Below are 24,993 nucleotides of genomic sequence, written 5' to 3'. Positions count from 1 at the left end.
AGTATGCCCCAAAGAGAAGCTGAAGAAGTGAATGTATAATTATTATAATTAATGCATGGCCCCAGTGAGTGGCTTTATTTTACAAAAGTTTGCATGCATTCATAATTCATGGTTTATAGTTTCCGCAGATTATGCCCTTGGTGGCTTGTGATCGGTATTCAGGTTGAAAGCAAGTACTCATATCTCTCATGTTATGACACTGATTTTACATGCTTTCTTCATCTTACATACTCAGTACATTTTCCGTACTGACCCCCCATTCTTTTTGGCGTTGTGTTCATGCCCACGGGTACAGATAGACCCAGTGACATCCCTCCCCAGTGGGGTGTTTCTCCAGCTCTTTGGTCGTTGCACTTTATTCATTCGTAGTAGTTGTTCGAAGTCAATAGGTACTGAAGCACATGCCCTAATGTTTTGGGTATGGTAAGGCCTTGTCCTCACCAAGTTGTGTATATACTTAACTTTTTGGTACTCTTAGAGGCTTGTAGACTAGAGTTTGGTTATATGTGGGAAGGAGGAATTATGACTCTATTATAGTTGTGAATATGTGTGAAAATTTAATTCTGGTGTTATTACTTGGAGGCCTTAGTCACCCCGGGTTTAATGAATAAAAAATGTAAGAATAGACGTCGGTTTGCACGAACCTTCAAAAGTTTTGTGTTGGTCGCACATCCCAAGGTTCGGTTATGATTCTTTTGTGTTATCAGGCATGGATTTGTGATTTTTAAAATTTGGATATGTTCATTTAATTTATTGAAACTTGTGTGTAAAGTTTTTTTATATGAATGTCTCGGTGTGATTCAGATGCACTCGGCGAAGTTAGAATGCATGGAAGTTAAGAGAAGTATTGTGATCATCGATTCTTGGTTTTAATATTATTTTTAGTGTTTTGATCCCTTTGATACATTTGAATTAGATATATAGACTTGTAGGTATGATTGGACGGGATCCCGAAGGGCTCGGGTGAGTTTCGAATCATTTTTGAGCCATTTTGTGATTTCTGGTTTGGCTTGTGTCAGTTTGTTCATTGCGATCGTAGAGTAGCTCTTGCGATAGCGGAGAATATTTAGAGCTGATGAGGCTATTGTTCAGAGCAACATGGGGTGTCGGAGCTGGAAGCTGGAGCTCAGCCTTCCGTTTGTATGTGGTAGGCCGCATTTGCGAATGACTTGAGGCAGTGGTGCATCGCGTTCGTGTGGTAATGATCGCATTCATATAGGTTTGGCAGTCGATGCTTCGACGATCGCGTGGGTTCTTCGACGATCGCGAGGGAGGATTTTTCACTAAGGCATAATTGTGCTTCGTCAATGCGAGGCTTGGGCTGCGTTCGCGAAGTGTACATATGGGCAGTGCATTTAATAAAGGTTTGAGGATTTTTGCTCATTATCTCATATTTTGAATGCTTGACTTGGAGAGGGATGATTTTTCAACGAGAAATATGGATCTTAATTATGAATTTTGAAGTGAAATTTAGTGTTTTTATTCTGCGACTTATGAGAGTGTATTTTGGGGATTTGATCAATGACTTTTAGCTGGATTAGGAAACTAATTATATAGGACTCGGTAGGTTATGGGTCATTGGGATTTGATATTAGTTTCGGTTTCGATCATGCTGGTCTGGATTGACTTTTATTAACTTTTTGGAAAATCTTCAAAGATCGAAGCTTTATTGATTGGGATTTCTTCCTTTTGCACTGGTTGACTTCTTTGAATGATGTGTGGTTAAATTTGAGCCAGTTGGAGGTGCTTTCTAAAGCAAAAGCGGTTTTGAAGCTTTAGACTAGCCCGGATGAGGTAAGTGTATGTCACGACCCGAATTGCCCACCATCGGAACTGTGATAACGCCTAACATTGAACCCGTTAGGCAAGCCAACATTATTGATTATTCACCCTTTTACCTTTATATTTAACAATTTACCAAATTAATATAAGTATACAACGGAATTTAAAAGTGCGGAAGCACAAAATTTAATATTTAAGCTAATACCAATATGAATTCATGAAAATAATCCACCCAGAACTGGTGTCACAATCTCACAGACTATCTAAGAATACTACAAATAGAATCTGAACAAAGAAATTACATGTCTGTCTCTGAAATAGAAAAGAATAGAAAGAAACAAGATAGGAAAGGGACGCCAAGGCCTGCGGACGCCTACAGGACTACCTCGGGTATCCGATGGACTGAAGGCAGCAACCCCTAGCTAAGGTCTGTATGCTCCAGTACCGGGATATGCCCAAAATAATACAGAGTGTAGTATCAGTACAACCGACCTCATGTACTGAGTAAGTGTCGAGCCTAACCTCGGTGAAGTAGTGATGAGGCTAGGACACAACAAACAACATAATCTGCAGTTAAACAATATCTAACAGAATAACAGTAATAGAAGCTAACCGGAAGTAACGGGAAAGGGCAACATGCTTTGGGGATAACAACATAAGGAAACACAGTAGTAAAGGAATCTAAACAGCTAGTATATTGAACCGATAACAACAAATAAACACAGCAAACAGAAAATGTACAACATCACCCTTCGTGCTTTTATTCTCAATCCTCACCATGCAATCAATAATAGAAATATTCACGGCATCACCCTTCGTGCTTTATCGCTCTTCCTCACCAAATGAATATTAGAAATGTGCACGGCATCACCCTTTGTGCTTTATCTCTCTTCCTCACCATATGCATCAATATTAATGTGAATGTGCACGGCATCATCCTTCGTGCTTTATCACTCTTTCCTCACCATATGCATAAGTATGAATGTGCACGGCATTACCCTTCGTGCTTTATCACTCTTTCCTCACCCAAACAATAGTAACAATCAACATCCCAACAAAAGAATCAACATTTAAGAATAAATACATCCTGGTAAAGGAATCAACAAAAAGAATTAAATACGTCCCGGCAAGGAAATCATCAATAAGAATTAAATACGTCCCGACAAGGGAATCAACATTTAAGAATAAATACATCCCGGCAAGAGAATCAACAATAAGAATTAAATACGTCCCGGAAAGGGAATCAGCTATAACCAATCTTGTTCTAACAATTTACTTCACAAATGAACCTCAACTAGAGCCAATGCTCAACAATGGGCAAATGCTACGAAAATAATGATCATAAGTCTTACTCAACATGTGTAATCAACAATTTAGGCGTTTATAGTACTTGTCAAAAATCACAATGACCACAATTTAAGACTCACGGGCATGCTTGACACCAACATATAGATACTCGTCACCACACCTATATGTCGTACACTACACTAGCACATAGCAAATAAGGCACAACACCTATTCCCTCAAGATAAGGTTAGACCAAACATTTACCTTGATTCCACGGCCACGAATCAAGCCTCAACTATCGCTTTCCCCTTTGATTCCAATTCCAATTCAATTGTATCTAGCCAATATTAACTTATTAGCATCAATAAATGCTAAAGAATTCATACCCAATGCTTAATTAAAGCTTTCCCAACATTTTTCCAAAAACCCAAAAATCGACCCCGGTCCCGCTTGGTCAAAACTCGAGGTTCGGACCAAAACCCGAATACCCATTAACCCACGAGCCCAGATATGCACTTAGTTTCGAAATCTGTCCCCATATCGAGGTCTAAATTCCCAAATTTATAAAATATCCAATTCTCTTAAAATCCCTAATTTCTACCCTTAAAGAACAAGATTTAGGCCTAGAAATCTAATGGGTGTTGATGAAAAATGAAAGAAATGAGTGTAAGAACACATACCTATGGTTTGGTAGTGAAACCCCCCTACACAAATCGCCCAAGGTCTGATTTTAGGGAAGAAGATATGAAAATATGGCTAAATTCCCGTTCTGGTTCTGTTTTAAGAGTTGGGAGACAGTGTTCATCGCGTTCACGTGAGCACTGTTGCATTCACGAAGAGCTGTCATCTGGGGACTTATGCGATCGCGAGAGAAGCTACATGTTCGCGAAGGCTTAGCCCAACCCTGCCTTCGCGTTCGTGATAAAGGGGTCGCATTCACATAGGTTTCCTGACCAACCCATTCTAAAGCTACGCGTTCGCGGTTGACCGGTCACGTTCACGTAGAGCAATCCCCCCAATGCTCCGCGTTCTCGACCTTGGTTTGCGTTCGTGTAGGGTAATATCCTCCCCAACCCAGTTTCCCCATCGCGATCACGAGAGTGATTACGCGATTGCAAAGCATAGTGCCACAGACACCAGATACATCAGCTATACCAGATTTTTCTAAGTCAAAAACACCCCGAAGACTATCCGAAACTCACCCGAGTCCTTGGGGCTCCAAACAAAACATGCACAAAACCTTAAAAGCATCATACAGACTTACTCGTGCGATCAAATCGCCAAAATAAAACCTTGAACTACGAGTGTAGCATCAAAATCAAAGAAAAAACTCAAGAACTCGTAAGTTTCAAATTTCACAACCGAGGGTCTGATTCACCTCATATGAATTCCGTTTCTTACCAAATTTTACAGGAAACAACTTAAATACCATATTAGACCTGTACCGAGCTCCGGAACCAAAATACGAGCCCGATACCATTAAATTCAAACATCTTTACATTTTTAAAAACTCTTATAATTTCAGTTAAACAATTTTTTTCAAAAATTTCTCGTGCTTGGAACCTCGGAATTCAATTTCGGGCATACGCCCAAGTCTTATATTTTTCTACGGACCCTCCGGGACCGTCAAATCACTAGTCCGGGTCCGTTTACACAAAATATTGACCGAAGTCAACTTAAATTCAATTTCAAGGCAAAATTAGTATTTTCCTCAAATTTTCACATAAAAGCGTTCTAGTTATACTCCCGGACTACGCACGCAAATCGAGGTGACACAAAAGGAGGTTTTCAAGGCCTCGGAACACAAAATTGACTTTTAAATCAGAAAATGTCATCACATTCTCCATCTCTAAAATAATCGTTCATCCTCGAACGGACATAGAAAAGATGTACCTGAGGTGGGGTAAAGATGGGGATATCGGCTCCGCATATTGGACTCGGACTCCCAGGTTGCTGCCTCGGCAGGCTGACCTCTCTACTGAACACAAAAAGAAGGATAACTCTTCAATCTCAACTAACGAACCTGCCGGTCCAGAATAGCCATCGGCTCCTCCTCATAGGTCAAATCCTTGTCCAACTAGACAGTGTTGAAGTCTAACACATGGGATGGATCATCGTGATACTTCCGAAGCATGGACACATGAAACACTGGATGCGCAGCTGATAAACTTGGTGGAAACACAAGATCGTAAGCCACCTCTCCCACTCTCCGAAGAATCTTGAAATGGCCAATGAATCTAGGGCTTAGCTTGACCTTTTTCCCAAATCTCATCACGCCCTTCATGGGTGACACCCGCTATCCGATCATGAATGCCACATCACATACCTTACGGTCAGCATAAATCTTGTACCTGGACTGAGTTGTACGAAGCCTATCCTGAATGATCTTAACCTTATCCAAGGCATCCTGAACTAAATCTGTACCCAACAACCGAGCCTCTCCTGGCTCAAACCACCCAACCGGCGACCAATATCGCCTACCATATAATGCCTCATAGGGAGACATCTGAATGAAATGTGCTGACTTAGTCAGCCTATCCACTTAGGAGAATAGGAAACTGCCACATGAATGAAATGTGCTGACTTAGTCAGCCTATCCACAATAACCCACACTGCGTCGAACTTCCTCTGAATCCGTGGGAGTCCAACAATGAAGTCTATAGTAATACGCTCCTACTTCCACTCAGGAATCTTAATCTTCTGAAACAAACCACCAGGTCTTTGATACTCGTACTTTACCTGCTGACAATTCAAACACTGAGCCACATACGCAACAATATCCTTCTTCATCCTCCTCCACCAATAATGCTGCCGCAAGTCCTGATACATCTTAGTGGCGCTTGGATGAATAGAATACTGGGAACTATGGGCCTCCTCTAGAATCAACTCACGAAGTCCATCCACATTAGGAACACAAATACGACCATACATCCTCAAAACTCCATCATCTCCCACTGTAACCTGCTTGGCACTTTTGTGCCTCACTGTGTCCCTAAGGACAAGCAAATGAGGATCATCATACTGCCGATCTCGGATACTCTCAAATAATGAAGAACGAGTGATTGTGCAAGCTAGAACATGGCTGGGCTCAGAAACATCAAACCTTACGAATGGATTGGCTAAAGACTGAACATCCAAAGCAAGCGGCCTCTCACCGACCGGAATATACACAAGGCTTCCCATACTGGATGACTTCCTACTTAAAGCATCGGCCACTACATTGGCCTTCCCCGGATGATACAACATGGTGATATCATAGTCTTTCAACAGCTCCAACCACCTCTTATGCCTCAAATTTAGCTCCTTCTGCTTTAACAAGTATTGCAAACTCTTGTGATCCATTAATACCTCACATGACACGCCATATAAATAATGTCTTCAAATCTTCAGCACGTGAACAATGACTACTAGCTCCAAATCATGAACTGGATAATTCTTCTCGTGAATCTTCAATTGTCGCGAAGAATATAAAATAAACTTGCCATTCTGCATCAACACCGCACCAAGCCCAATACGAGATGCATCACAATATACTGTATATGGACCTGAACCTGTAGGCAATACCAACACCAGCGCCGTAGTCAAAGCGTCTTGAGCTTCTGAAAGCTCGCCTCACACTCGTTCGACCACCTGAACTGGTCACCCTTCTGGGTCAACCTGGTCATCGGGGCTGCAATAGATGAAAATCCCTCCACAAACCGACGATAATAGCCTGCCAAACCCAAGAAACTTTGGATCTTTGTGGCTGATGTGGGTCTAGGTTAGTCCTTGACTGTCACAATCTTCTTAAGATCCACCTGAATACCCTCTACTGATACAGCATGACCCAAGAATGCAACCGAACTCAACCAAAACTCACACTTCAAAAACTTAGCATATAACTGACTGTCCCTCAGAGTCTGGAGAACGACTCAAAGATGCTGCTCATGCTCCTTCCTGGTGTGAGAATAGATCAAAATATCATCAATGAAGACAATCATGAAGGAATCCAAATAAGGCTTGAACACTCGGTTCATAAAATCCATGAAAACTGCTGGGGCGTTTGTCAACCTGAATGACATCACTAAGAACTCATAATGCCCGTACCGAGAGCGAAAAGTTGTCTTAGGGACATTAGATGCCTTAATCCTCTACTGATGGTAGCCTGATCTCAAATCAATCTTCGAAAATACCTTGGCACCCTGAAGCTGATAAAACAAATCATTAATCCTCGGCAATGGATACTTGTTTTTGATGGTGACTTTGTTCAACTGCCGATAATCTATGCACATCCTCATCGACCCATCCTTCTTTTTAACAAAGAATTTCGGCGCACCCCAAGGCAAGACACTCGGTCTAATAAAGCCTTTATCCAGCAAGTCCTGCAACTGTTCTTTTAATTCTTTCAACTCAGACGGGGCCATACGATATGGAGGAATAGAAATGGGCTGAGTGCCCGGAGCCAAATCAATTCAAAAGTCCATGTCCCTGTCGAGTGGCATCCCCGACAGGTCTGAACGAAATACCACTGGAACCTCACGAACAACGGGCACAGAATCCATAGAAGGAATCTCAACACTAGAATCACAAACATATGCCAAATAGGCCAAGCATCCCTTATCAACCATACGCTGAGCCTTTATATATATGAGATAACCTTGCTGGTAGAATGACCAGGAGTCCCTTACCAATCCAAACGAGGCGACCCCGACAATGCTAAGGTCACAGTCTTGGCATGACAGTCCAATATAGCATGATTAGGAGATATAACCAATCTATCCTCAGAATGACATCGAAGTCCACCATATCGAGAAGTAAGAGATCTATATGGATCTCAAGACCCCTAATAATGACCATGCAAGGATATGGGGAACAAGCAGATAAGGGGAAAAATAAGATGATACATAAGAATATGTGTACTCTGGATCAAATAGAATTGAGGCATCTCTACTGCACGCTGAAATTGTACCTGATAACTACATCGGAGGTCTCAGCCTCATGTCTGGATGCAATAGCATAACATCGGGGATGGGCCCCACCACTCTGAACTGCATCCCTAAGACGACCTCTTGCTGGCTGACCTCCACCTCTAGCCGCCTGGCCTCCACCTCTAGCGGCCTGACCTCCACCTCTAACACCTCTGCCCCTACCTCTAGCTGGCTGAGCGGGCGGTGGAACACCCGGTGCTGGAACCATAGCACGAGAACCCTGGTGCTGAGAACTGCTCGAGGCTCGAGGGCAAAACCTAGCAATGTGCCTCGTATCGCCGCAAGTATAGCAAGACTTCGGCTGCTGAGACTGCTAACCCTGAAACTGACCCTGACGACCTAGATAACCACCCTAAAAACTCAGGAGCGGAGGTGCACTGATAGGAGCTGGTGGTGCACTGTAGGGAAACTAATCAAAACACTACATATGAGAACCACAACCACCTCGAACATCGTGAGAAGCCTGGGGTGCTGACTGAAATGGCCTAGGAGGATGGCCTCTACCAAAAAAATCCCTGCCTCCAGACGAGGCACCACTGAATCTTCCAGAATGATGAGGCCTCTTATTAGACCCCTGACCGCTCCCCTGAGCTAAGACTATCTCAGCCCGATTGGCCACATTAGCCGCATCCTGGAAAGAAATCTCGCTACCTGTCTCCTTATCCATCTGCAGTCTAATAGGCTGAGCAAGTCCCTCAATTAACCTCATCACCCTCTTTCTCTCTCGGTGGGGAGTATCAGAAGAGAATAACAAGCTAAATCAATAAACCTCGTCTCGTACTGGGTGACAGTCATAGAACTTTGCTGGAGACGCTCGAACCACCTACGATACTCCTCTCTCTGAGTGACGGGAAGAAACTTCTCGAGAAATAGCTGCAAGAACTGGTCCCTAGTGAGAGCTGGTGACCCAGCTGGTCTAGCCAAACAATAATCTCTCCACCATTTCTTGGCTGAACCTGACAAGCGAAATGCAGCAAAGTCAACCCCATTGGCATTACCCTTCATGCTTTATCACTCTTTCCTCACCATATGCATAAGTATGAATGTGCACGACATCACCCTTCGTGCTTTATCACTCTTTCCTCACCCAAACAGTAGAAACAATAACATCCTGGCAAAGGAATCAACATTTAAAAATAAATACATCCTAGCAAGGGAATCAACAATAAGAATTAAATACGCCCCAACAAGGGAATCATCAATAAGAATTAAATAAGTCCCGACAAGGGAATCAACATTTAAGAATAAATGCATCCCGGCAAGAGAATCAACAATAAGAATTAAATACGTCCCGGCAAGGGAATCATCAATAAGAAATAAATACGTCCCGGTAAGGGAATAATCTATAACCAATCTTGTCCCAACAACTTACTTCACAAATGAACCTCAACTAGAGCCAATGCTCAACAATGGGCAAATACTACAAAAAAAATGATCATAAGTCATACTCAACATGTGTAATCAACAATTTAGGCGTTTATAGTACTCATTAAGAATCACAATGACCACAATTTAAGACTCACGGGCATGCTTGACACCAACTTATAGATACTCGTCACCATACATATACGTCGTACACTATACTAGCACATAGCAAATAAGACACAACACCTATTCCCTCAAGCAAAGGTTAGACCAAACACTTACCTTGATCTCACGGCCACGAATCAAGCCTCAACTATCGCTTTCCCCTTTGATTCCAATTCCAATTCAGTTGTATCTAGCCAATATTAACTTATTAACATCAATAAATGCTAAAGAATTCATACCCAATGCTTAATTATAGCTTTTCCAACATTTTTCCCAAAACCCCAAAAATTGACCCCGGGCCCGCTTGGTCAAAACTCGAGGTTCGGACCAAAACCTGAATACCCATTCACTCACGAGCCTAAATATGCAATTAGTTTCGGAATCCGATCCCAAATCGAGGTCTAAATCCCCAAATTTATAAATTCCCCACTTCTTTTAAAATCCCTAATTTCTACCCTTAAAGAACAAGATTTAGGCCTAGAGATCTAATGGGTGTTGATGAAAAATAAAAAAAATGAGCCTAAGAACACATACCTATGGTTTGGTGGTAAAATCCCCCTTCAAAAATCACCCAAGGTCTGATTTTAGGGAAGAAGATATGAAAATATGGCTAAATTCCCGTTCTGGTTCTGTTTTAAGTGCTGGGCTACAGTGTTCATCGCGTTCGAGTGAGCACTGTCGCATTCGCGAAGAGCTTCTATCTGGGGACTTACGCGATCGCGAGAGAAGCTACGCGTTCGCGAAGGCTTAGCCCAGCCCTGCGTGCGCGTTAGCGATAAAGGGGTCGCGTTCGCATAGAGCAATCCACCCAATGCTCCGCGTTCGCGACCTTGGTCTCGCGTTTGCGTAGGGTAAAATCCTTCCCAACCCAGTTTCTCCATCGCGATCGCGAGAGTGACTACGCGATCGCAAAGCATAGTGCCACCGACACCAGATACAGCAACTATACCAGATTTTTCTAAGTCAAAAACACCCCAAAGCTTATCCGAAACTCACCCGAGCCCTCGGGGCTCCAAATCAAACATGCACACAACCCTAAAAATATCATATGATCTTAGTCGTGCGATAAAATCACCAAAATAACACATTGAATTACGAGTTTAGCATCAAAATCAAAAGAAAAATCTCAAGAACTCTTAAGTTTCAAATTTCACAACCGAGGGTCCGATTCACGTCATATGAATTCCGTTTCTTACCAAATTTTACAGGCACAACTTAAATACCATATTACACTTGTGCCGGGCTCCGAAACTAAAATACGGGCCCGATACCATCAAATTCAAACATCTTTACATTTTCAAAAACTCTTATAATTTCATTTAAACAATTTTCTTCAAAAATTCATTTCTCGGGCTTGGAACCTCGGAATTCAATTCCGGGCATACGCCCAAGTCCCATATTTTTTATGAACCCTCCGGGACCGTTAAATCACGGGTCCAGATCCGTTTACCCAAAATGTTGACCAAAATCAACTTAAATTTTATTTTAAAGGTAAAATTAGCATTTTCCTCAAATTTTCACATAAAAGCGTATTAAATCAGGTGATGACCTTTTGGGTCATCACAGTGTATTGCCTAGCTAATAAATATTAATGTTTGCTACATGTTTTTTTTTAATAAATAATAATATTTGATGTGTGATTGTCCGATATGGGAATTGTGAGTGCCAATCACAAGGCCTGGGGTTTTTGGGGTGTGACAATCACAAATACAGATTCTTCTTTTCCTAAAATGCCAAGATTGCCTAGTAAGTGGTTCTTAATCTTCAGTCATTTCTTAGGAAGATTTTTTGGCGTCCTCAAGGAAAGGAGGATTTCATACCAAATAAGAAAATACATCTCATAAAGTATTAATCAAGGAGTAACTAAATATTATTTAGTAACTTCTTTTTATTTTTTCCTTAAATTCCTAAATTACCATATAGTTGATTGTTAGTCATTATTATTTTCCTATTAAAGTTGTTACTCTTCCAAAAGAATTGAGAGTTCATATTCTATAAATACCATCTCCTTAAGTTGATAAACAACGTCAACTACAACTCAGTTTGGAAGAAATTAAAAGATGGCTAAATTGTGTAGTTTATTTTATATCCTGCTAGTAATGCTGATAGCATCAACAGGTCAGTTTTTTCTGTTCGTTTTATTATTAAATATTAATATCAAAAGTCTTATTCATCCGAAAATTTAAGTATACAAGTTATTTTAAGGGTCTTTTGGTTAATAATCCCTCCCCAGACCCTACTATATAGGATTACACTGGCTTTGTTATTGTTGTTTGGTTAATGGGAGAAAGGATTATTATTTCGAAATAAATTATGAGATTATTTTATCCCATATTTTGGTATAACTTTTTTTTTCAGAAATTACTAATTCCAAGATTATTTATACAAATATTTTAATATTATTTTTATATCACACTCTGTGTTGATAACAATTTAGGGATAATTAATCCCAATATAAATTAACAAAATGATGCATTTGCTCTTCTAAAAAGATTTTTTCCCAGAGGCTTTTTTAAGAAAGACATGGTTAAATTGGAAATAAAGGTTTAATTCAATTTATCTAGTTAAAATAAAACACATATTTTTTTATTATATTCTATATATGTCGTTTTTAGTCCAATATCTACTAATAAAAATATATCTACTAAATAATTATGTCATTATAATCACTAAATAACTTGTTCCCAGCCAAACGATCCTTTAAAGTTAGAATGCCTAATAATCGTTCCCAATTCTCGAACATAAACAGCTAATTTACTTCTATTGCTCTTTTCTCCTCATACTTTATTATGTTACATTTTCTTATAGGATCTTTTAGATTGATAAAGAAAAAAAATTATAATAGAAATTGTAATTTCAGATTTGGTCCAAGTGAAAGGTTTCAATTGCTGCACTGACAACCACATAGGGAGTTGCGTTCCAGGTTCTGGTGATGATAGCAGATGTGATGATCTTTGCAAGCAAAATTGTAAGGGAGGCCATTGCAAAGTCATAGGCTCTACAGCCCCCAATCACTTCTGCCATTGTCTTTGTTAACAAACCATCCAATTTGTTAAAATCACCATATGTGACAGTTTTTACGAAATAGAGATTGTTAAGATTCAGTATACAATGTATTGGAAATTCATAAAAATATTTAAATCTATAACCTTTAATCTGCTTTTGTCATCATATATAATTATTTTCTGTTCGCTATTGATTTCACTTTTAAAATGTTAATACTGAAGAAGAAAATGGTTCATTTTTAAATGTATAATCTTCTCATACTGAAGAAGTTGGCTTGCTTTTTACCTGTAAAGTACTTAAAGCTAAGCCAGAATTCGACATCATATATCGTAGATCGATATAAATTGGATGTCTTGAGCGTGCTGTGCTAATTTGTAAGGCGAAGACGAGTTAAGTTAAAGGAGTTCTTTCCTTTAAGGATTTTTTACGAATTTTATGTCACGACCCAAATTTCATTACGCTCACGATGTCACCTAACCAACCTGATAGATAAGTCAACATCACCTCTCATGCAACTAGATCGTAAAAGAGGATAGAGTCTAAAGCCTACAATGATGACAATCAAGTTAAGGATCACTACGGTCCAATCAACCACTCAATGATTATCAAAGTCAACTCAAGAGTCTTAAAGTCTCTAACTAGGGCGATTTTCTTTTAAAACCCATGTTTTAAACCATAGGCACGTAATTAAGTGTGTTGGTGCCAAATGAAGCATGAATAACTCTTTATAGAGAATGACTTGCTTAGGGTGTTTATTCATTATTACAACTACTATTATTATCTAAACACAAAAACGAACTCATTCCCTTAAGAAGGTTGTCAAACTATCCATCCTCGGGAAGCGTCACCCGGTTCACACAAAAGACCACCTTTAGAAAGAATTGTGGCATTAAAAAAATCAAATTCTTATTATCTACACTACTACGAAAAACATAAATGTTGCTGACGTAAAAAGAAGCTACTAACAAAAACAAAAATTAAAGTAAACACATAAAGAAGCTATTGAAAGCAATAACTAATTAAAGATAGATAAAATAAGATGAAACAAAATCATCCAATTATTACAATCCAAATGTGCCAAATGTATCATCAAATCATCAAATAAACTCCATCCCCCCCCTCCCCCCGAATAAAAGTAAGCATTGTCCCCAATGGTAACAAAATAAGAGTAAAAGGAGAGAGGGCGAAGAAACTCTTTAAGCATCCTTGGACATCTCAGTGTCCCCAGTCAACTCAATTGGCTCAGCCAATTGAATATCATCATCATCATCATATCTAGGAGTAGCTAGAATGGTGAACATCAGCAGTGTCAATGGCAAGACATGACTCATCAGACTGGCCAGCTGGAGCAACCTGTGCAGATGGATTTGGAGCAGTCTCATCTGGATCAAGCAGCATATCAAAGGGCAAATCCCCAACTGTAGCTAGCCATGTCACCTCAACTCGTAGCTTATCCACCGACTTCTTGCTGGCTTGAGACTTTCTAATCTTCTTGACATCTTTGGTCAAGCCCTCAATAACCGAACAATGATGCACCAGAGTGTCCATAATCACCTTCTGGTTGTCCAGAATCTTGCCCAATTTCTCATCAAGTTCAGTGGAATCCTGCGGTGTCTGTGTGGATGGCTGCCCTGCAATAGTACTGAAAATCTCATACAGCTTTGAAGTAGCTGCCTACATCTAGTTATTGAGACTCACTAATATTTGGGAGACTCTCAAAGAAGAAAGTGGGCATGTAGGCATGGGCAGTGGTCTCAGAACCTGAGTAAGGACTGTCCTAGGAGCTGTGGAAGGAGCTATAAAAGGAGCTGAAGATGGATGCTCAAGCATAGTAGTTGTTGCACTAGTGGAGGGCTCAGTTGATGTAGATGGAATATAAACTATATTAGATACCACCACTACCGGCTCATCAGACTGGCCAGCAGTAATAGAAGGCTGAGCACTCTTCTTCGGGTTGCTCGGATCCTACAACGAGTACCACTCAAATGGCTTCTTAGGCTTTACCTTTGTGTCAAATGGCATGTGCTCTACATTTGCATCTGTAAGGTACTCTGTAATAGTGCTAGAATATGGGTAAGCAGTGTTAGTTTGCTGCACCACTAGAAAAATATTGGCCGACATCAAGACGCCCACATTGATCGGGTACCTGCCATGATAGAAGCCACCAATACAACATGAGGAATAGGCAAGTTGTTCTCATTTTGGTACGGGTCAAGCCTGCTACACACAAATGTTTGCCAACCTTTTGCCTTGAAGCTCAATGTACTCCGGAGAATAGGTACCCCAATAGTAATCCATGGTGGAGGTGGTCTCAGTGTCAAGATCTCAGCAAGCCATGGCCGGACCTCTTCTTTCAAGGACAAGTTCTCTAAATACTCCTTTGGCTCCAAGTCCTCAAATCCCAAGTACGCTTTCAGCGTGTGTTGATCAAATTTCACCTTAAGGTTGCATACTTTGGTTACCTTTTTCCCTTTGTGAATGTGTGAAATGTTGGCATAAAACTCGCGAACAAGGTGCTCCTTGACATCCACTACCTTCTCTGTAAACAACATCCTTCACTTTCTCTTCTTGAACTGCTCCAAAACTACAGAATTGTATCTATTTAGATCCTTCAACAAAAACTGTTGCTCATATGTCAATGACCTCAACGGACACCATATCAAAAATTAGTAAAAGCATGTAAACTCACAAATCTATCTTCCCTTCCTTCTTCTTTGTTCGATCAACCCCGGTAGATGTACCTTCCCCCTTCTCCCATCATCTAGAATATCCGGTGCACCAGACACTGGAGCAGCTAGCTCGGAGTCCTAGCTATCACTTTCCGAACCCTGAGAAGTGTTGTGAGATGATGAAGGCACATCCTGAGGCTCATATCGCCCCTGTGACCTGGACTGCTCAGATGTCTGCTTCTCCGAAATAGACTCTAAGTTTCCCTCAGAGTCCTCCCTGGACGAGGCATAAGAACTAGAGTTGGAGAGGTCTACACCCATCCCTCTACCTGATGTAGCTTTCATTCGAATAATAATTGGCACACTGAGGGTCAAGGCACCTCTGCCTCGACCCCTTGAAGAATGTCCTCTACCCTTTGCAGTTATGCCTCAGCCTTGTGATCGAACCATTGTTTGTATCAACACAAAGAGGATTGTTAGTTGCAAGTCATAATTCAATACAATTAAGACTCATGTAAGCGATGGAGAACATTGTGTACACAATAGGGTTACAGAAGATTGAACATGCAGGAAATGGCGTCTGCGATCCGCATTTTTTTATGTGCAGCCGCAGACTGGGAGTGCGGGCTGCACATTTTCATGTACGGCTGCACTTCTGACAAGAAAGATTAGAGGCTCAAAGACCTCTTCATTGAAGACAATGTGATGGTCAAAGTTCAGCCGCATAATTCAACTGCGGTCCACAGAATTAATAGTGCGGTCCGCACTTTTGGAATTTCAAAAGCCAAGTCCTAATAGCAGGACGAACTCAAGATGCGGCCTCACCAGGAATTCTGTAGTCCGTACAATTAAAGTGCGACCGCAGAAGCACTTGGCTTCACCAGTCACCATAATCAACCAACTACATACCGAACTATTTCAAGGGCGGACACATATTTCAAAAAGATTAACGAGCAGTCTATGGTTTTACTTAGATTTTGCAAATACTTGTTGACGAGCGCAAAATACACACTTAAATATGCTCGCTCGTCGAATATAGTATAATATAATATTGTATCCATAGGGATTGGATTTAAACAACGTTCTTGTAGTTTCTAGCTCGATTGCTATCCAAGATGATCAATAGTTGAGATTTATATGATTAAGAACTAAAATTAACTAAGAATCTAAAGTTATTGACTAATGATAATCGTAACAATGAGTAAGCAAAGAAGGTTATCAGTGGGAGAAAATAGCGTTTTAGTGAAATAGATGCAAGATAATTATTTGGGATCTAACTCTAGATAATTCACTTCTAATGTTCAAGTGAGTCTCTCTAATTCACTCAATTATTAGTTCAAACTTTTAATAGAAACTCCTCTCTCGATTAAGTCTCAACCTCATGAGATAAACCAATTTAAGCTCGGTAAAGCAATGCAAGAAGTCGCAGTGGATTGGTCTTTAGGAGAACCTCTCTCGGTCATCTTCTTAACTAGGTTTAATCAATTATTCAACTAGCCTCTTTCGATTACTAAGAAGAATTAATGAACTCAACGAACAATATAATGTAATAATATCAACAGTTATGCCTCTCTCGATTAGATTAATAAGTGAATATAGATGCAACAATTAAATCATTCAAAAATAATTCAATACATAAAACTAGAGTTATAATCCACACACAATCATCAATACACCAAATCCATCAAACCCTAAAGAGAACTACTCCATAGATATAGAGCAACTCATCTCAAAATGTTTAAAGTAAAGGAAAAGATAAAACAATCCAAACTCGTGTCTTAAGTGAGGATTGAATGATGAAATCCTTGTGCTTTTGCTCCTCCAATTCCTCCTTAGCCTCCTTAGTTCTAAAAATGTCAAAAGTCAAGAAAATAACATTTTCCATGTATTTATACCAAGTAGGTTCGGGCCCAGACAAAAACACCTTCTCCTAGCCGAAATAGGATATTGGCTCTGTAAAAATTGCACAGGCGCGCCGCATAGGGAAACGCTCCATGCCACGCAGTAGTGGGTATCTTCAGGAAGCTCAACAATTCAACAGGCAGCAAAAATACACTGCTGCCTCGCACTATCCCTTGCACCCATGCGTTGCACTAGCGCAAATTTTTCAAAGTACAACTAAAATCTTGCATTTTGATGTCCAGACTTGGTCTTCGACTCCCGAACAGGATCCCGGCTTAATCCCTTGGATTTTACTCAAACTTCAAAGCTCCAAATAGCTTGAATTAGGTCCACAACATCTACACAGCTTGGAATCACTCCTACAAGGCATAAAACACACATTAAGTACAAAACACTAACGATTAAAAGCTCAAACACAATTAAAGTGCAGTAAATTAAAGTGTAATAAGCGACTAAAACACGTAATTGTAGCCTACCATCAACATCCCACACTTAGACCATTTCTCGTCCTCGAGAAATCAAACTACACTTTATATAAACACGACCTTTTCAAAAAACTTTTTTAACTCATCACACCAAGAATATTAAAAATAGACTAAGCATAATAGTGTAACATCCTTGCCTCAAGATTTGACTCACAAGTACCACACATTATTCACAACTCGCTCACTTACTCTAACATAGAGGTCAACGACATTACCTTTCCTTTATGAATCAAGTGACCTCACACGACAATAGATAATAATTCCACACACAATAAAGCTAAGAACAATTAGGAACTCAAGATAGAAAGAATTCACTCACTCTCAGAAACAACATTCATATGCCACAAAAGATGCACCATAGGCTTGGCCGTAGTGTACTACTCTACTAATTGAGCTCATTCAGTCAAGGATCAAGTAGGACTTTAATTGGTTGTAATATAGGTTGCGGGATAGATAGGATACATTTGGATATAAGAGTAACTACACCTCGCTAAGCACATTAATATATACAATTTACCGTCCAAAACCCCACACTTATGTCAAACCATAACTTCACATTCATATCAATATGTATTAACTCCCTACTTTTTTAAGTACAATTACATCAAGAGCTACCACTTATTAAGGAATATTTGCACAACAACACAACTATATTTCTTTTTCTTTTATTTTCTTATTCAATTCAAGTTGCTCTTACTTTTTCAAAAAAGTTCACCCTTCTCCTTATTTCAATAATTCCACTCAAAAACCAAACCAAAACCCCACACTTGAACTTTTACAAAGTTCATACAAATTCAAATGCTCACGAGAGGTACACAGTTCAAATAGATGGTCAATTCAAACAAATGGGTAAGGCTTGTAATGTCGTTTCCAAAGAAACATGATTACAGACTCAAATGGGTTAACTAAGATACATAACATGTAGGTGGGTAAAATCATATCACTGGCTTAACAAAAAAATGCCTATATCACTTTCAAGACTGAATAAAACTACTATTTCACTTTACAAACACACGGGGCAAGTTCTAGACATCAAATTCGAGACAATGAATAATACAAAACCTCTCACAAACATGGAACATAATTCACTTGGGATTGGACTCATAAAGATACTCTAATCAAAGTAGTTAAGCAAAGTTAAGATCATACAATTTAAGTTACTCATACAAGAGTCAAAAATTGAGTCTAAGCATCACAACTAAAGCATTCACTGTTCTCAAGGTATAATAAAGTCAAGAGATATTGGCTTCAATTCAAATCATAGCACAAGGAATTGTATTCCTAAAATAATAAAAACTAACTACACCCGGTTCAAATAAAAACCTTGGAAAAGAATCGCGGCCCAAAAAAAACAATGGGGACTTGTTACACTACCTAACTAAAGAAAATATTTTCGGTCTTTTTCCTTCGGCTTTAATCCCTCAAGAAACCTGTCGATATGATATCCATCGTCGGTAAAAATTGAAAATTTTAAATTTTTTGTGGTTTTTTTAAAAACAATTCTCTATCTCTAACTACTACAAATAGCAAAAGAAAACTAAAACTAATATTCATACAACATACAAATATCCCCCACCCCATACTTTAAGTTGTGGCATGTTCCCATGACACACAATTATAAAGCATAAGGTAAAGAAAACTTCCCTGAATATCTAATCGGGGTCTGAATCGAAGTCGGGCTCAATTTCTCGTGCCCGAACTAATGCACACATCCATGTAGATAACTTCTTCTCATCCTTTTTGGGGTACACCCCACATTTATCTTTCTCATCTCACCGCAGCCTTCTCTTTCAAGTTCTATACTTTCCACTCAACACTTGCAGCTGATTTCTCCTTTTTTACCCTTGTTGCTACATTCATCTCAAAAGTTACAGTCTCCTCACCCACTCTAAGCATGAGTTTTCTCTCGTGTATATCTAAGATAGCCCTACCCGTTTCTAAGAATGGTCTTCCTAGGATGATGGGGACCTCCTTGTTTTCCATAGGAAATATGAACTTATCTACCTGAACCAAAACACCTTCTAGTATCCCCTCAGGTATCTGCCAGCTGGAAAGATATTGATGCTGACCTTATCTCTCCAATCTCATTCTCTAGTTTCTTGTAAATAGACAAGGGCGTTAAGTTAATTGAGGCACCAGAATCACATAAAGACTTATCAAAATTAATAGTGCTTCAAGAGCAAAGTATAGTAAAACTCCTTGGATGTCTACACTTTGGTGGGAGTTTGTTTTGCAAGATTGAACTGCAATGCTCTGTGAGCTTGACCACTGAGGTATCTTCTATCTTCATCTTCTTTGTGAGGATCTCCTTTAAGAATTTGGCATAAGCTGGATTTTATCAGAGCACCTCTGTGAATGGTAAATTTACATTAACACATTTCAGCATGTCTAGAAATTTCTCAAACTGCTTGTCCAGCTTTTCTCTATATGGCTTTTGGGAGAAAGGTAAAGCAGGCATATGCTTCTCTCTTCATATTCCTCCCTTCTCGAATACTCTTCCTTCTTCTTTTCTCATATCCCTTCTTGTCTTTCTTCTTCTTGTCATCATCAATTTTCAGTTGCTCTTCACTTTCTTTTTCAAGTTCCATATCTTTTCGGGTTGGGGTGGGATCTTTCAACACTTGCCCAATTCTCAAAGTTACAGCATTCACTGTTTTATGGGGGTTTCTCTTTGTATCATCGGGAAGGGTACCTAGAATCCTCTCAGATAATATTGTTTCAATCTGCCCCACTTGCTTCTCTAGATTTCGAATTGATGCCCTTTGTACTTCAAATCTTTCATCAGTTTTCACAATAAAAGCCTTCATGAGATCTCCTAGACCAGGCTGATTGGGCTGTTGAGGTTGAAACTGCTGCCTCTGTTGATTCACAAAACTAGGAGTTCCTTGTCTTTGAAATCTGGGGTTGTTTTGTTTTCATGCATTTGCAGTACCCCCAGGTAAACTCCATGAAAAACCAGGGTGCTTCTGACCCATTGCATTGAAGTTATAATTTCCTATAGCATTTACTTCCTTAGTTTAGGCTTGACACTCATGAGTAGGGTGTCCTCTTCCATATATATCACAAGTTGCATGAGGTTCACTTTGTATTATGGCTAAGGTCAGCTTTCGTATTTCTTTGGCCATGACATCAAGCTGTACCTGCACAGAAGTATTAGCATCAACTTGTTGAACACCAGTTAATCTTCTTCTTTCAGTACTCTCATAGGGCCACTGATTTGCATCTTCAAACAACTCATTAAGAATTTAACTATCTCCTATGGAGTCTTCTTCATCAATGATCCTCCAGCTGCATTGCTTAATGTTCTACGTGAGGCCGATGTCAATCCATCCAAAAAGTCCTAAAGTTGCATCTAGAGTTCAATTCCACTGTATTGACACTTCCGCACTATTTCCTTAAACCTCTCCCATGCTTCAAACACATATTTTGTCTCTTTCTAGCAGAAGTTATGGATTTCTCTTATAAACTTGCCCGTTTTAGCTAATAATAAATATTTATCAAGAATTTTGTTCATCTCATCCCATGTTCTAATAGATCCCTAGGGCAAGCTTCGAAGCCATTGCTTTGTATCATCTTTGAGTGTGAAGGGAAATGCCCTTAAGTAAACTGCATCTTGTGACACCCCATTGTATTAAAAGGTGTTCATAATCTCCTCGAAGTCCATTAGATAGTTGTTTGGATTTTCGTTCACCTTCCCCCTGAAGACACAACAGTTTTGAAGGGTTTGAAGTAACCCTTGCTTCAACTCAAAATTGTTAGCTGCAATTGGAGGTGGTCTGACACTTGATAATCCTTGGTTTACACCGGTCTAGCATAATTTCCAAGTGATCTCCTAGGACCGGGAGCTATATTTCCAAACTGGGTTCCAGTCAAGGGCTAATTTTGAGCAATTCTCAGAACCCTTTCCTCTTCATTAATAAATTGTGCATCTCTAATCGCTATTTCCTCAGCATCCCATGCAATTTTTTCTTATTGCTGGGCTGCCTCTATTGAAGCCAAATCTACATTATCATCATCGTTTCCAGCCATAGTTCGTTTGGTTGAGGATTGCCTAACCTTGTCTAAAGTTTCGATGAGATATCTTCCTTCCTCAGCTATCATAGTTGTTTTTCTATCTCTGGTTCGTATGGTATTACTTCTTTCCCAGAATATAGAGTCATGAACCAATCTAAACCTGTAGTATGCACATAGTCAAAGAACACCAACCGTAAAAAGGGAAAAATAAAATAAAAAGAGAAAAAATTCCCGAATTAGCACTACAAACTACCTCAAACACTATTGGTTGCTAATACCCGGCAAGGACGCCAAAATTTGATGAGCGCAAAAGACACACTTAATATGCTTGCTAGTCGAATATAGTATAATATAATATCATATCCACAACGATTGGATTTAAATAGTGTTCTTGTAGTTTTTAGCTTGACTGCTATCAAAGATGATCAATAGTTGAGATTTATATGATTAAGAACTAAAATTAACTAAGAATATAAAGTTATTGACTAATGATAATTGTAACAATGAGTAAGCAAAAAAGGTTATCAATGGGAGAAAACAGGGTTTTGATGGAATAGGTGCAAGATAATTGTTTGGGATCTAACTCTAGATAATTCACTTCTAATGTTCAAGTGAGTCTCTCGAATTCACTCAATTAATAGTTCAAACGTTTAGTAGAAACTCCTCTCTCGATTAAGACTTAACCTCACGAGTGCTTGGTGAAGATATGCAAGAATTCGTAACGGATTGGTCTTTAGGAGAACCTCGCTCGATTATCCTCCTAACTAGTTGTTTACAGTGAAAATGGTAACAACAATTAAATTTACAAATGGGATTCTAAAAATACGTGATCTATTCTCGAGCTGGTTGTTAGAGCAGATGATGCTAAGAGTGTGGAATTTAATGATGAATGCAAGCTAAAGCGAGGCAATAATCAAACCGGGAGGCTTACTGCCCAGGTTTGTTTTACCAAGGGGATACAGGCTAAAAGTAGGAGTTGAACGAGCCAAGGAACCTGCTGCCCGGATATAGGACCGATCGATGAGGGGCCTCGGGGTCGAGGTTAGGGTCGAGCTCGAGCTATCCGGGATAGTAAGGAATGGGATAATGGTTACAGATATGATTGAACAAGGAACTTTATGGCCAATACCGAGAAATATAATGAATAACAAGTAAGAAAGCGTTAAATATTAAAGTGGCCTCGGGCCAGTGAGAACAAGGGAGTTTAGGAAGAAGAGAGAGAGAGAGAGATATTATTGCACTTGTGGAGAAATGGAGCAACATCAGTCCTTTGCAAGGTAGTGTGAGTCCTCTTTATATAGGAGGGCAACTCGGCTACAAGTACATGGGCATTAATTACAAAGTATGGAGATGGGATGGCTTGACATGACGCCTCAGCATAGGCTCTGGATAGGACAGCCCTATCAGACTTAGCCATGTGCCTTGGGAGCTTCCCCCTCTATCCTAGCTTCAATCTCCGTCTTCTTTGAGTCGGGTCTCGACGAGACCCGAGGTCGGGAACTCGGTCGTGGCTTCCCGTCCTCGGGGTCTGGAGGCGTTCTTCCGAAATGACTTGACAACGAGAAATCAAGTCCTCTGATTCGCTGCGTACAGATAGTCTCTGCATTTTCTAGAACAAAGTGATGGGAAATGATTCTAACACTTGACTCCTCGAGCTTCTTACTGCGATGTCATACCGATGATGCGACTCCTGGCGTGAGCTTTGTGGTAACCGGGCATACACGGGTTTGTGTATTTCGATTTCATTCAATGCACTCTCGATTCTCACTCTCCAAGGTGAAGGTACCGCCATCGGTTCAGGTTTTCAAGGATGCATTAACTGCGCCCGTCGGTCAATCTTCCAAAGCCTCGATGACCGTGTCGTAACCCCCTATAAATGGGGGCATTTTGGTGTCGTTTTTCCTATCCCAGTGCCTTCACTGGCTTGCTTGCCCGTTCCTTCCTTATCAGCTTCATCTATCCTTGAACATCATGCTTGGGGCTCATGGCCTCCAGGCCGCTTGGTAGAACTCCCTTAGATCGTGTGGTGGCCCTTTGCTGGGGCTTCCCTTTGTCGAGCATAATCACGCTGACCTGTTGCTACTGTGGTCATTTTTATGCTTTTTTTTGCTGCTGATGTTGGCCTAAGATGATGACATACGAAGGCCAACTTTCCTTGTTCGCAAAATCTCTTCGGATTACGATCGCTGCTCAAAAGGGGGCTCGGATTATACACCGCTGCTCACCTTCATACCCCGGCTCGACGTGGTGGTCTGCCCTGAGCTAGGGGCTTGCATGGCTAGACGTTCCAAGAAGTGGATTCTAAGTAACCGTGCAAGCGGGACCGAGGCTTGTTCGGTCCGCTGTCTCTCCAAGGTTCCCTTGGCCAGCGAGGGTCCTCGAGCTTCGGAGAGCTATGGCATTTTTCATCCCTCCATGCTACTCGCCTGATCCCCTGGGGATATCAATGTGGAAGGCTAGGATGAAACTTCCGAGGATGTGCATCCGGTCTTCTGGCTTTTACTTCGCGTGTGCATCCCTTTGTTTCTTCCTTTATGCGTAGATATTCTCTGTAGGCTTTTGTAATTGTATGTAATGACCACTCGAGGGCTGTTGTACATGGATCTTTATGAATATGAATATACCCCATTGACTTCTGCTTTCGATCCTTGCCTTGTAATTGCATGCTCTCGTGCCCTTCGAGGCCCATTTGAATGTCTTCCTTTACTGTTGTCCGCAGATTTCTAACTCGGGTGCGAGCATTCTTTCCGATTCTCTGTGGATTGACGTGGCTTTTTTCCGAGCCTTCTCATCGTACCTCAGACCAAGCCTAAATAGACCTGATAGGTTCGGACTGTCGGGCTCTCCGAGTTGTAAGGAGATAATATGCTGAGTTTTGGAGCTTTTCGAGAATGTTATTCTGAAAAGAGGTCAGCTTTGGGCACCTGGGGGTCCCTTTGATCTTGATGTAGATATCTTTTAAAAGCATATAGGACAGACTTCTGTTGAGGGGTTGCCTTTACTCAAGCGCTGCCTCGAGCCTTCATGGAGCTTTCGTGATCGGAGCTTCCCGTGTTCATTCCTCCTTTTTTTTAAAAGGGAACCATGAGACCGGGTACTACCTTGAGTCGAGGGATGGCGTTGAAAGCTTCCTGAAGTCCGACTTCTTTTTAGTGGGGATCCTCGAGGTAGAATGTTGCCTCAAAATTAGAGATAATATGGCCGACTCCTTGAGTCCTGGCTTCTCATCGAAGGATGCTTCCGGGATCGGGTATCACCCCGTCAATCTGTATCGAGGTTGTCGGGGCTCAATCCGAGTAGGCAAGTCATTGTTGTTTCTTGCATATACGTAGGGCAGCTTCGGCTTCTTCG

General features: G+C 40.5%; 1 long non-coding RNA gene across 1 annotated transcript in view; it reads left to right on the top strand.

The window, feature by feature from the left end:
- LOC142181151 (uncharacterized) overlaps positions 1–12,726 on the top strand; it is a 32,552-nt gene extending 19,826 nt beyond the window's left edge. Inside the window, exons 4-5 of the long non-coding RNA XR_012709513.1 lie at positions 1,020–1,364; positions 12,427–12,726. This is a non-coding gene — a long non-coding RNA (uncharacterized LOC142181151). The remainder of the gene's footprint in view (positions 1–1,019; positions 1,365–12,426) is intronic.
- Positions 12,727–24,993: the final 12,267 nt, after the last annotated feature.

This window comes from Nicotiana tabacum, chromosome 5 (genome assembly GCF_000715075.1).
Source record: "Nicotiana tabacum cultivar K326 chromosome 5, ASM71507v2, whole genome shotgun sequence".
NCBI lineage: Eukaryota > Viridiplantae > Streptophyta > Magnoliopsida > Solanales > Solanaceae > Nicotiana > Nicotiana tabacum.
This window is presented reverse-complemented; position numbering and strand designations above follow the sequence as displayed.